We start from the raw sequence: 13,543 nt of genomic DNA, 5'->3' as shown, positions 1-13,543 counted from the left end.
AAGAACCTTGACCCCTAAGCCTATGGCAACCACGGATCTAACCCTAACCCCTACCCCAACAAACCCTAGAAACCCTAACCCTAAAAACCCTTGCAGCCCTAACCCGATAAAATTTACCACACTAAACCCCTGAAGACTGTTCTGGGGGGTCCACATTCAATTCTGGAATTTCACACTTCCATTTAAGTCTTCTTCCCCCCCAATATGGGGGTTCGCCCACCCAATTTTGGGGGTTCCTCCCCTAATTGGGGGGGACACAACCAATTTTGGGGGGGACACAACCAATTTTGGGGGGGACACAACCGATTTTAGAGTCCCCCACCCTCCTTTTTGGGTTCCCCCCTAATATTAAAAGTTCTTCCGCCCAATTTTGGGGGACCCCACAATTTTGACGTTCCTTCCCCTAACTTGGGGCTTCAACCCTTCAATTTTGGGGGGGGCTCCCACCCTCTTATTTTGGCCTTCCGCCCTAATATTAGGCCTAACCCCTAAGAACCTTGACCCCTAACGCTATGGCAACCACGGATCTAACCCTAACCCCTACCCCAACAAACCCTAGAAACCCTAACCCTAAAAACCCTTGCAGCCCTAACCCGATAAAATTTACCACACTAAACCCCTGAAGACTGTTCTGGGGGGTCCACATTCAATTCTGGAATTTCACACTTCCATTTAAGTGTTCTGCCCCCCCAATATGGGGGTTCGCCTACCCAATTTTGGGGGTTCCTCCCCTAATTGGGGGGGACACAACCAATTTTGGGGGGGACACAACCAATTTGGGGGGGTCCCCCCAATTTTAGAGTCCCCCACCCTCCTTTTTTGGGTTTCCCCCAATATTAAGAGCTCTTCCGCCCTATTTTGGGGGACCCCACAATTTTGACGTTTCTTCCCCTAAATTGGGGCTTCGACCCTTCAATTTTGGGGGGGGCTCCCCCCTTAGTTTGGCCTTCCACCCTAATATTGGGCCTTACCCCTAAGAACCCTGACCCCTAACACTACGGCTCCCACGGATCTAACCCTAACCCCTACCCCAAAAAACCCTAGAAACCCTAACCCTAAAAACCCTTACAGTCCTAACCCGATAAAATTTACCACACTAGACCTACGCCTAAAAGCCCTAACCCTAAAAATTAAGACCCTCTAAACCCTAACCCAAAACGTAAAGATTCTCAAAGCCCTAACGCTGGAGACCCTAACCTTAAAAAAAAAAAAAAAAAGACCTTAAAACCCTAACCCTAAATACCTGACCATAACTAAAACCCTAAGACCCTAACCCTAAAAACCCTATCAACACTAAAACCACAAAATACTTTAAAACCTTAACACACTAACCCCCAAACCCTAACCCTTATAACTCCAACCCTAACAACCTTAAAATCCTAACCCTAAACCCTGGAAACCCTAACCCTGAAACCCAACCCTAGTGCCTTAGCCCTGAAACCTTAAAACCCTAACACCTTATTAGAAACACTCTGTAACCAATACCATAGGCTCAGGCAAGTATCTCAGTGAGGTAGCATTTTTATTCACGATTGCAATGGCAGGCGTCCCACAAGCCACCTACTAGTTCCATAACACAGTTTATATAATTTTTTTTTTCCTCTCGGTGACCAGGACCCTCCCCAGTTTCCCCATTGACTGAGTAATCCATGTTCACGATCTATCCAGTGCTTCACAGAAAATACACAGCTGCTGGCCTGTTACTAGTCAATTTTATTTTTTTCTTGACTGTTTTCCTCTTTGAGGTGGTAATGTTTCTTACACCGTGATTTCCACCCAATTGCTCTAAGGATTCTGGTTGTCTGCATTTTACAAGGTTGTCTGTTAAGCTTTCTTATCACTGCAAGCATATATCAATACCACCTTCCTTCCCTCTAAACGATGTAACTCTGTGCAAAAACATTTTTATTCCCACAACCTTGATCCCCTTACCCTAAAATCCTTATTCTCTTTAACCGTAACAACTCTAACCACAACCCTAACCCTTCATATCAACCCCCCGACGCTAATGACACTGACTAATGATCCAAACCCCAAACCCCAGGCAACCAACAAAGAAACAGACACAAAGCTGAAAACTACAAAAAAGGCAAAACCCTGGATACAGACCCCAAATCACAAACATGCTACCAAAATGCTACAGAAAAGCCCCAGACGCAGGCCCCAAGCACTACAGCTAGGCCCCAGAAGCTCTAGACACATCCCAAAGCCAAAATGCAATCCCCAAACACTACAGAAAAGCCCCCAAACACCAGACACAGGCTGCAGAAGTCTACAAGCAGGCCCCAGCCACACCCGGATGCAGACCCCAACTGTCCACAAGCAGCTCCCAACCCACCCCCCCCCATGAACTGGACCCCCCCCCCCCCCACCACCCAGATGCATGCCCCAGGCCCCAGGCCTCAGCCCCAGCCCCCACACCCCAGACTCAGGCCCCAAAGGTGTACAACCAGCTCCCAACTGCCCCCCTCAAAGGGAGGCCCCAAAGCCTGCCAGAGGACCCTAGAGCGTACAAGCAGCTCCCAACCCCCCCGGCACAGGCCCCAACCCCCCCCCAGACACAGGCCCCAAAGGTGTACAAGCAACTCCCCATCCTCCCCAGAGGCACGCCCCAAAGGTGTACAAACAGCCCCAACCCCCCAAGATCCAGACCCCTACAGCGTAGAAGCAGCTCCCAACCCCATGCCCCCAAGGCACATGCCCCAACCCCTCCCCCAAGGCAGGCCCTAACAGTGTACAAGCAGCTCCCACCCCCCCCCAGACGCAGGCCCCAAAGGTGTACAAGCAGGCCCCTACAGTATACAAGCAGCTCACAACCACCCCCCCAAAGGCAGGCCCCAAGCCCCTCCAGATGCAAGCCCGAAAGGTTAAAACCAGCTCCAACCCCCTAACCCCCCCCGCCCCGCGCAGACGCAGGCCCCAAAGGTGTACAAGCAGCTCCCAACCCCTCCAAGGCAGGCCCCAAAAGTGTACAGGCAGGCCCCTACAGTGTAGAAACGCTCCAACCCCCCCCGCTTCCACCTCGAGGGAGGCCCTCCCCCCCCAGTATACACGAAGCTCCCAACCCCCTCTCAGAGGAATGCCTAAAAAAGTATACAAGCAGCTCCTAACACCCCCCCCCCCCCCAAAAGAGGCAGTCCCCAAAGGTGTACAAGCAGGCCCTCAAATCCCTTAGGTGTACAAGCAGGCCCTTCAAATCCCTTAGCCCCTGCGCCAGCTTTATTGGCGAGCAGCGAGGCTGGGGGGGGAGGGGGGCAAGACAGCCTTAAATAAAATACAAATATAAAAAGTGTTATAAATGGCTGTTATAAATCCAAATAGGATTACAATCAAAGTTTACAATTTATTAAACGAATAGAAGCAAGCAAGCAGCGCTGGGTGCGCCGGGAGTCTCTGCTCCCCCAGGACGCACGCCTGTTACGTAAGGCGGCTGGTTTTGATGCTCCCAGGCTAATACATATTCATTACTACTTCGAGAAGAGGCAGGGTTATTAGAATTGGTTTCCGGAATCCGAAACCCCTCCCAGGGGCGCCTGCGTACCGGTCTCTGGTGGTCTCTCGGGGCTTGCTCGGGCTGAATGCTGGTTGTCTTCCTCTCAGGCTTTTGTCCTTCAATTGTCCTTCAGCTCCCCCTTCCTCCTCGTTTGGGAGCCTCTGCGCCGGATTTCAGAAACTCTAGCAACATCCCCTGCAGTAGTCAGCACTTTTCCCTAAAAACCCCTTTGTTCTCTTATCACCTAGACCCGGGCCTCGATGGTAACCCTTCAAATCCCTTAGTGACACGAATTGCTGGACCATTCCTTACAAAAGGAAGGATAAAATATGTAGAGGAGCAATGGCACCCGCGAAAGCCCAGCGCCGCGGGCAGAGGCAGCGAAGGTTGACGGCAGAACAGTGCTCGGTTTGAACACGGAGAGGGAAAGCGAGGGGAAGGTGGCCGAAGCCGGCCGCAGTCTCTGAGCTCTCCTCCTCCTGATTGTTTTCTCTCAAAGCCATTTCTGTCTGTGTGCGGGCACCCGGAGCCGGCAGAAGTCCCCGTGAAGTCCTTCGGCAGGACGGAGGGCTGCGTGGGCTCCAGTGAGAGAGGGAGTTAGGAGAATCTTATCAAGTAGAGATAGAGCGCTGACAGCGTTAAACTAGGATGCTACTTAGTGTCTTTGCTAACTATGGTGCATTGTGCCAATTAACTAAAGCAAGAAGCCTTGGGCCCCTTACCGAGGTCAGTCTCCTAATAAGAGAGTGAGCCTGTCTTAAGAAACTGGGAGAAACTGGTCCTGCAGATGGACAAGAGCCAAGGAGCAACTGAGTCTGCGCAAAGACAAGAGGTCAACTAGCGGTGACGAGGAAGAGTCATCAATCTTCATGCCCACGACCTCCCGTGCTGCCCAGCGCTGAATAAACATACCTACTTTACAATCTCACTGATTGTGGAGTCCCTTTTCCGCAAGTCACTAGCAGCGGTTTCTTCCGCAGAGGTTTACCCAGAGCCGCTTCAAAGCTTCCCTCGCGGAGCTGGGGCGTCGCAGGGGGTCGTCAAAGCACGCACACACACACACACACACACACACACACACACACACAGGCGTTGTTGTCCAAACAGAAAGTATTTACAACAAATTCGACAAGCGGTTTTCCTCTGCCAGCAGCAAATGCCTGAGGGCCCCTACAGCTTCACAAATCATAGCACAAAGAGCCTAAAGTTCCTCTAAAATTTAGGGAAATGATTCAAAATAGATCTGCTAGGGGAAAACGATCACTGGCGGCAGGGTACACAATACACGCGAGTCTCAGCTCTCCTCCGCAGGGTCAGTGCCCACGCCCAAGTGCGACGCTGATGGCACCCGAACATTTGCTGTAGCAGGCAGCAGAGCCAGCAGCTCAGGGGAGCAATTTTAAAAACCAGGAGGCACTTAAACCAACGCTTAGTTGACCCAGTTACTGCAGGAGAGTCCCGACTACTCGCCCTGGAGTCCTACTGTCACCAGCAAAAAGCACCAACCAAAGCTTGGGGGAACTTTGGTACAGCACAAGAGAAGGGAGTGGGGGTAGCGTAGCCGTATCGCAGAGCTGCTGCTTTTCACACCATTTTATCATCCCTGATAATTGAAAGTAAGGCCGGGTGGGCTGACCCCACCACCACCACTCCTGGCAGCATGTTTGGTCCACAACGCTAGAATAATTATTTTGCTCCCTCCCGCCCCTACAGCTTCATCATCTGAAAAGATTACAGTCAAAACAATGGCATACACAAATAAAAGTCAAGAGTTGACATAGTAACTCCGGGATTTGGGTATCAACTGTCCGAGAAATCAGAACACTCAGGCTTCACAATGTGCCCAACATCGAGCTGTGCCAAGGGGGGGCGGAAGGAAGAAGCTTTCCGTTTAAGCCTTCAGAGCATCGCTCCATCACTACGTCAATTCACAGCCACCACAGCGTGCCGATGGACATCTTTCTGTGCCAAAAGAAACAAGTGCTTTGTCCTCTTGATATCAAAGGTAGCCACCTATAGTTACGGAACCATGCACAAGACCTTAACTCTGACCAGCAGGAAAACTTAGGACAACTGAGTGCAGATCCTGCCAATTTCTACCAGTTCCAACTGTGCTTTAAGTCTCATTGCAAAGCCTCAGTTAGAAAAAGGATCACCTCAGGGTATCCAACAAGAAGAAGAGTTGTTTTCTTTTTTTTCTTTTTTTTTTTTTTTTTTTTTAATATACCATAGGACTATGCAGTTCAATCATCAATCATCTTGGAAAGCTCAAGGAGGAGGTCATCCTCATCCTTCCCTGGGTCCAAGTCGAGCTCGGCTTCCAGTATGCCGTCTGAGAGTTCCCAAAGTAGCATCTCTAAATCCTCGTCTACAGATACGGGCGCGTTGCCTGTGGAACTCAGCCGGCGTGTCCTTGCTTCTTCTAGCTGGGAAGAAGCTGAAGTCGAGCTTGAGAACTCCATTGGCTCCACGGATTCTGCCTGGCTTCCAAGATGTGCTTCAGGTCTTGGCAGAGCAAGGAAGAGAACAATCAGTATATGCCATTTCTTAACGGGAAATCCCTTTTCTGCAAACCGGCTCTTAAAACCGTAGCCAACCCCTCCTGCACTTCAATCTTACCCAGGGATTGTTATTCAATTAACCCAGGGCTACATTTAGAGCCCAATATATTAGCAGGTACATTTTTCAGTTTGGGGGTTTCTCTGTGAAGCCAGAGCACCCGGAGTCTAGCAAAGATGGGAAACCAACATGGCCTCCCGGAAGCCCAGTGTCCGAGAACTACATCTCCCGGCATGCTCTGGGAAAACAATATGGACTCCCGGAAACCCGGTGGCCAAGAACTACATTTCCCAGCACTCCCCAGAAAATTGAGCCTCGCACCTTGCCGTAGGACGCCATTTTTTGCTCTGTTACATTACCGGTTTCGTGTTTATGGAGGGTTTTCCCGCCGTTTTGGGGGGTTTCCCCTCAATTTCGGGTTTTCAGCTCTCCATTTCAGAGTTCTTCCCCGCAATTTTGGGGTTCCTTCCCCTAATTTGGTGCTTCGCCCCCCCCCCACTTTTGGGGTTCCCCCTCCATTTTGGGGATTCCCCCCAATTCCAAGCCCCCCACACTTTTGGAGGCCCCCACCATCCTTTCTTGGCCTGCCACCCTAATATTAAGGTTCTTTCCCCCAATGTTGGGGTTCTCACCACATGTTTGAGGTTCCTTCCCTTAATTTGGGGCTTAGCTCCCCGGGATCTGGGGCTTTAACCCCAATTTTGGGGGTCCCCCCCAAGTTTGGGGATTCCTCCCCAGGTCTGGGGGGGGTCCACATTCAATTCTGGAATTTCACACTTCCATTTAAGTCTTCTTCCCCCCAATTTGGGGGTTCACCCACCCAATTTTGGGGGTTCCTCCCCTAATTTGGGGGGACCCGACCAATTTTGGGGGTCCCCCCCAATTGTAGAGTCCCCCACCCTCCTTTTTTGGGTTCCCCCCTAATATTAAAGAGTTCTTCCGCCCAATTTTGGGGGACCCCACAATTTGGCCGTTCCTTCCCCTAACTTTGGGCTTCAACCCTTCGATTTTGGGGGGGGCTCCCCCCCTCTTATTTTGGCCTTCCGCCCTAATATTAGGCCTAACCCCTAAGAACCTTGACCCCTAAGCCTATGGCAACCACGGATCTAACCCTAACCCCTACCCCAACAAACCCTAGAAACCCTAACCCTAAAAACCCTTGCAGCCCTAACCCGATAAAATTTACCACACTAAACCCCTGAAGACTGTTCTGGGGGGTCCACATTCAATTCTGGAATTTCACACTTCCATTTAAGTCTTCTTCCCCCCCAATATGGGGGTTCGCCCACCCAATTTTGGGGGTTCCTCCCCTAATTGGGGGGGACACAACCAATTTTGGGGGGGACACAACCAATTTTGGGGGGGACACAACCGATTTTAGAGTCCCCCACCCTCCTTTTTGGGTTCCCCCCTAATATTAAAAGTTCTTCCGCCCAATTTTGGGGGACCCCACAATTTTGACGTTCCTTCCCCTAACTTGGGGCTTCAACCCTTCAATTTTGGGGGGGGCTCCCACCCTCTTATTTTGGCCTTCCGCCCTAATATTAGGCCTAACCCCTAAGAACCTTGACCCCTAACGCTATGGCAACCACGGATCTAACCCTAACCCCTACCCCAACAAACCCTAGAAACCCTAACCCTAAAAACCCTTACAGCCCTAACCCGATAAAATTTACCACACTAAACCCCTGAAGACTGTTCTGGGGGGTCCACATTCAATTCTGGAATTTCACACTTCCATTTAAGTGTTCTGCCCCCCCAATATGGGGGTTCGCCCACCCAATTTTGGGGGTTCCTCCCCTAATTGGGGGGGACACAACCAATTTTGGGGGGGACACAACCAATTTGGGGTGGTCCCCCCAATTTTAGAGTCCCCCACCCTCCTTTTTTGGGTTTCCCCCAATATTAAGAGCTCTTCCGCCCAATTTTGGGGGACCCCACAATTTTGACGTTTCTTCCCCTAAATTGGGGCTTCGACCCTTCAATTTTGGGGGGGGCTCCCCCCTTAGTTTGGCCTTCCACCCTAATATTGGGCCTTACATCTAAGAACCCTGACCCCTAACACTACGGCTCCCACGGATCTAACCCTAACCCCTACCCCAAAAAACCCTAGAAACCCTAACCCTAAAAACCTTTACAGTCCTAACCCGATAAAATTTACCACATTAGACCTACGCCTAAAAGCCCTAACCCTAAAAATTAAGACCCTCTAAACCCTAACCCAAAACGTAAAGATTCTCAAAGCCCTAACGCTGGAGACCCTAACCTTAAAAAAAAAAAATAAGACCTTAAAACCCTAACCCTAAATACCTGACCATAACTAAAACCCTAAGACCCTAACCCTAAAAACCCTATCAACACTAAAACCACAAAATACTTTAAAACCTTAACACACTAACCCCCAAACCCTAACCCTTATAACTCCAACCCTAACAACCTTAAAATCCTAACCCTAAACCCTGGAAACCCTAACCCTGAAACCCAACCCTAGTGCCTTAGCCCTGAAACCTTAAAACCCTAACACCTTATTAGAAACACTCTGTAACCAATACCATAGGCTCAGGCAAGTATCTCAGTGAGGTAGCATTTTTATTCACGATTGCAATGGCAGGCGTCCCACAAGCCACCTACTAGTTCCATAACACAGTTTATATAATTTTTTTTTTCCTCTCGGTGACCAGGACCCTCCCCAGTTTCCCCATTGACTGAGTAATCCATGTTCACGATCTATCCAGTGCTTCACAGAAAATACACAGCTGCTGGCCTGTTACTAGTCAATTTTATTTTTTTCTTGACTGTTTTCCTCTTTGAGGTGGTAATGTTTCTTACACCGTGATTTCCACCCAATTGCTCTAAGGATTCTGGTTGTCTGCATTTTACAAGGTTGTCTGTTAAGCTTTCTTATCACTGTAAGGATATATCAATACCACCTTCCTTCCCTCTAAACGATGTAACTCCGTGCAAAAACATTTTTATTCCCACAACCTTGATCCCCTTACCCTAAAATCCTTATTCTCTTTAACCGTAACAACTCTAACCACAACCCTAACCCTTCATATCAACCCCCCGACGCTAATGACACTGACTAATGATCCAAACCCCAAACCCCAGGCAACCAACAAAGAAACAGACACAAAGCTGAAAACTACAAAAAAGGCAAAACCCTGGATACAGACCCCAAATCACAAACACGCTACCAAAATGCTACAGAAAAGCCCCAGACGCAGGCCCCAAGCACTACAGCTAGGCCCCAGAAGCTCTAGACACATCCCAAAGCCAAAATGCAATCCCCAAACACTACAGAAAAGCCCCCAAACACCAGACACAGGCTGCAGAAGTCTACAAGCAGGCCCCAGCCACACCCGGATGCAGACCCCAACTGTCCACAAGCAGCTCCCAACCCACCCCCCCCCATGAACTGGACCCCCCCCCACCACCACCCAGATGCATGCCCCAGGCCCCAGGCCTCAGCCCCAGCCCCCACACCCCAGACTCAGGCCCCAAAGGCGTACAACCAGCTCCCAACTGCCCCCCTCAAAGGGAGGCCCCAAAGCCTGCCAGAGGACCCTAGAGCGTACAAGCAGCTCCCAACCCCCCCGGCACAGGCCCCAACCCCCCCCCAGACACAGGCCCCAAAGGTGTACAAGCAACTCCCCATCCTCCCCAGAGGCACGCCCCAAAGGTGTACAAACAGCCCCAACCCCCCAAGATCCAGACCCCTACAGCGTAGAAGCAGCTCCCAACCCCATGCCCCCAAGGCACATGCCCCAACCCCTCCCCCAAGGCAGGCCCTAACAGTGTACAAGCAGCTCCCACCCCCCCCCAGACGCAGGCCCCAAAGGTGTACAAGCAGGCCCCTACAGTATACAAGCAGCTCACAACCACCCCCCCAAAGGCAGGCCCCAAGCCCCTCCAGATGCAAGCCCGAAAGGTTAAAACCAGCTCCAACCCCCTAACCCCCCCCGCCCCGCGCAGACGCAGGCCCCAAAGGTGTACAAGCAGCTCCCAACCCCTCCAAGGCAGGCCCCAAAAGTGTACAGGCAGGCCCCTACAGTGTAGAAACGCTCCAACCCCCCCCGCTTCCACCTCGAGGGAGGCCCTCCCCCCCCAGTATACACGAAGCTCCCAACCCCCTCTCAGAGGAATGCCTAAAAAAGTATACAAGCAGCTCCTAACACCCCCCCCCCCCCCAAAAGAGGCAGTCCCCAAAGGTGTACAAGCAGGCCCTCAAATCCCTTAGGTGTACAAGCAGGCCCTTCAAATCCCTTAGCCCCTGCGCCAGCTTTATTGGCGAGCAGCGAGGCTGGGGGGGGAGGGGGGCAAGACAGCCTTAAATAAAATACAAATATAAAAAGTGTTATAAATGGCTGTTATAAATCCAAATAGGATTACAATCAAAGTTTACAATTTATTAAACGAATAGAAGCAAGCAAGCAGCGCTGGGTGCGCCGGGAGTCTCTGCTCCCCCAGGACGCACGCCTGTTACGTAAGGCGGCTGGTTTTGATGCTCCCAGGCTAATACATATTCATTACTACTTCGAGAAGAGGCAGGGTTATTAGAATTGGTTTCCGGAATCCGAAACCCCTCCCAGGGGCGCCTGCGTACCGGTCTCTGGTGGTCTCTCGGGGCTTGCTCGGGCTGAATGCTGGTTGTCTTCCTCTCAGGCTTTTGTCCTTCAATTGTCCTTCAGCTCCCCCTTCCTCCTCGTTTGGGAGCCTCTGCGCCGGATTTCAGAAACTCTAGCAACATCCCCTGCAGTAGTCAGCACTTTTCCCTAAAAACCCCTTTGTTCTCTTATCACCTAGACCCGGGCCTCGATGGTAACCCTTCAAATCCCTTAGTGACACGAATTGCTGGACCATTCCTTACAAAAGGAAGGATAAAATATGTAGAGGAGCAATGGCACCCGCGAAAGCCCAGCGCCGCGGGCAGAGGCAGCGAAGGTTGACGGCAGAACAGTGCTCGGTTTGAACACGGAGAGGGAAAGCGAGGGGAAGGTGGCCGAAGCCGGCCGCAGTCTCTGAGCTCTCCTCCTCCTGATTGTTTTCTCTCAAAGCCATTTCTGTCTGTGTGCGGGCACCCGGAGCCGGCAGAAGTCCCCGTGAAGTCCTTCGGCAGGACGGAGGGCTGCGTGGGCTCCAGTGAGAGAGGGAGTTAGGAGAATCTTATCAAGTAGAGATAGAGCGCTGACAGCGTTAAACTAGGATGCTACTTAGTGTCTTTGCTAACTATGGTGCATTGTGCCAATTAACTAAAGCAAGAAGCCTTGGGCCCCTTACCAAGGTCAGTCTCCTAATAAGAGAGTGAGCCTGTCTTAAGAAACTGGGAGAAACTGGTCCTGCAGATGGACAAGAGCCAAGGAGCAACTGAGTCTGCGCAAAGACAAGAGGTCAACTAGCGGTGACGAGGAAGAGTCATCAATCTTCATGCCCACGACCTCCCGTGCTGCCCAGCGCTGAATAAACATACCTACTTTACAATCTCACTGATTGTGGAGTCCCTTTTCCGCAAGTCACTAGCAGCGGTTTCTTCCGCAGAGGTTTACCCAGAGCCGCTTCAAAGCTTCCCTCGCGGAGCTGGGGCGTCGCAGGGGGTCGTCAAAGCACGCACACACACACACACACACACACACACACACACACACACAGGCGTTGTTGTCCAAACAGAAAGTATTTACAACAAATTCGACAAGCGGTTTTCCTCTGCCAGCAGCAAATGCCTGAGGGCCCCTACAGCTTCACAAATCATAGCACAAAGAGCCTAAAGTTCCTCTAAAATTTAGGGAAATGATTCAAAATAGATCTGCTAGGGGAAAACGATCACTGGCGGCAGGGTACACAATACACGCGAGTCTCAGCTCTCCTCCGCAGGGTCAGTGCCCACGCCCAAGTGCGACGCTGATGGCACCTGAACATTTGCTGTAGCAGGCAGCAGAGCCAGCAGCTCAGGGGAGCAATTTTAAAAACCAGGAGGCACTTAAACCAACCCTTAGTTGACCCAGTTACTGCAGGAGAGTCCCGACTACTCGCCCTGGAGTCCTACTGTCACCAGCAAAAAGCACCAACCAAAGCTTGGGGGAACTTTGGTACAGCACAAGAGAAGGGAGTGGGGGTAGCGTAGCCGTATCGCAGAGCTGCTGCTTTTCACACCATTTTATCATCCCTGATAATTGAAAGTAAGGCCGGGTGGGCTGACCCCACCACCACCGCTCCTGGCAGCATGTTTGGTCCACAACGCTAGAATAATTATTTTGCTCCCTCCCGCCCCTACAGCTTCATCATCTGAAAAGATTACAGTCAAAACAATGGCATACACAAATAAAAGTCAAGAGTTGACATAGTAACTCCGGGATTTGGGTATCAACTGTCCGAGAAATCAGAACACCCAGGCTTCACAATGTGCCCAACATCGAGCTGTGCCAAGGGGGGGCGGAAGGAAGAAGCTTTCCGTTTAAGCCTTCAGAGCATCGCTCCATCACTACGTCAATTCACAGCCACCACAGCGTGCCGATGGACATCTTTCTGTGCCAAAAGAAACAAGTGCTTTGTCCTCTTGATATCAAAGGTAGCCACCTATAGTTACGGAACCATGCACAAGACCTTAACTCTGACCAGCAGGAAAACTTAGGACAACTGAGTGCAGATCCTGCCAATTTCTACCAGTTCCAACTGTGCTTTAAGTCTCATTGCAAAGCCTCAGTTAGAAAAAGGATCACCTCAGGGTATCCAACAAGAAGAAGAGTTGTTTTCTTTTTTTTCTTTTTTTTTTTTTTTTTTTTTTAATATACCATAGGACTATGCAGTTCAATCATCAATCATCTTGGAAAGCTCAAGGAGGAGGTCATCCTCATCCTTCCCTGGGTCCAAGTCGAGCTCGGCTTCCAGTATGCCGTCTGAGAGTTCCCAAAGTAGCATCTCTAAATCCTCGTCTACAGATACGGGCGCGTTGCCTGTGGAACTCAGCCGGCGTGTCCTTGCTTCTTCTAGCTGGGAAGAAGCTGAAGTCGAGCTTGAGAACTCCATTGGCTCCACAGATTCTGCCTGGCTTCCAAGATGTGCTTCAGGTCTTGGCAGAGCAAGGAAGAGAACAATCAGTATATGCCATTTCTTAACGGGAAATCCCTTTTCTGCAAACCGGCTCTTAAAACCGTAGCCAACCCCTCCTGCACTTCAATCTTACCCAGGGATTGTTATTCAATTAACCCAGGGCTACATTTAGAGCCCAATATATTAGCAGGTACATTTTTCAGTTTGGGGGTTTCTCTGTGAAGCCAGAGCACCCGGAGTCTAGCAAAGATGGGAAACCAACATGGCCTCCCGGAAGCCCAGTGTCCGAGAACTACATCTCCCGGCATGCTCTGAAAACAATATGGACTCCCGGAAACCCGGTGGCCAAGAACTACATTTCCCAGCACTCCCCAGAAAATTGAGCCTCGCACCTTGCCGTAGGACGCCATTTTTTGCTCTGTTACATTACCGGTTTCGTGTTTA

The sequence above is a fragment of the Anser brachyrhynchus genome, assembly GCF_964034855.1.
Source record: "Anser brachyrhynchus genome assembly, contig: SCAFFOLD_58, whole genome shotgun sequence".
Classification (NCBI taxonomy): Eukaryota; Metazoa; Chordata; class Aves; order Anseriformes; family Anatidae; genus Anser; species Anser brachyrhynchus.
This window is presented reverse-complemented; position numbering follows the sequence as displayed.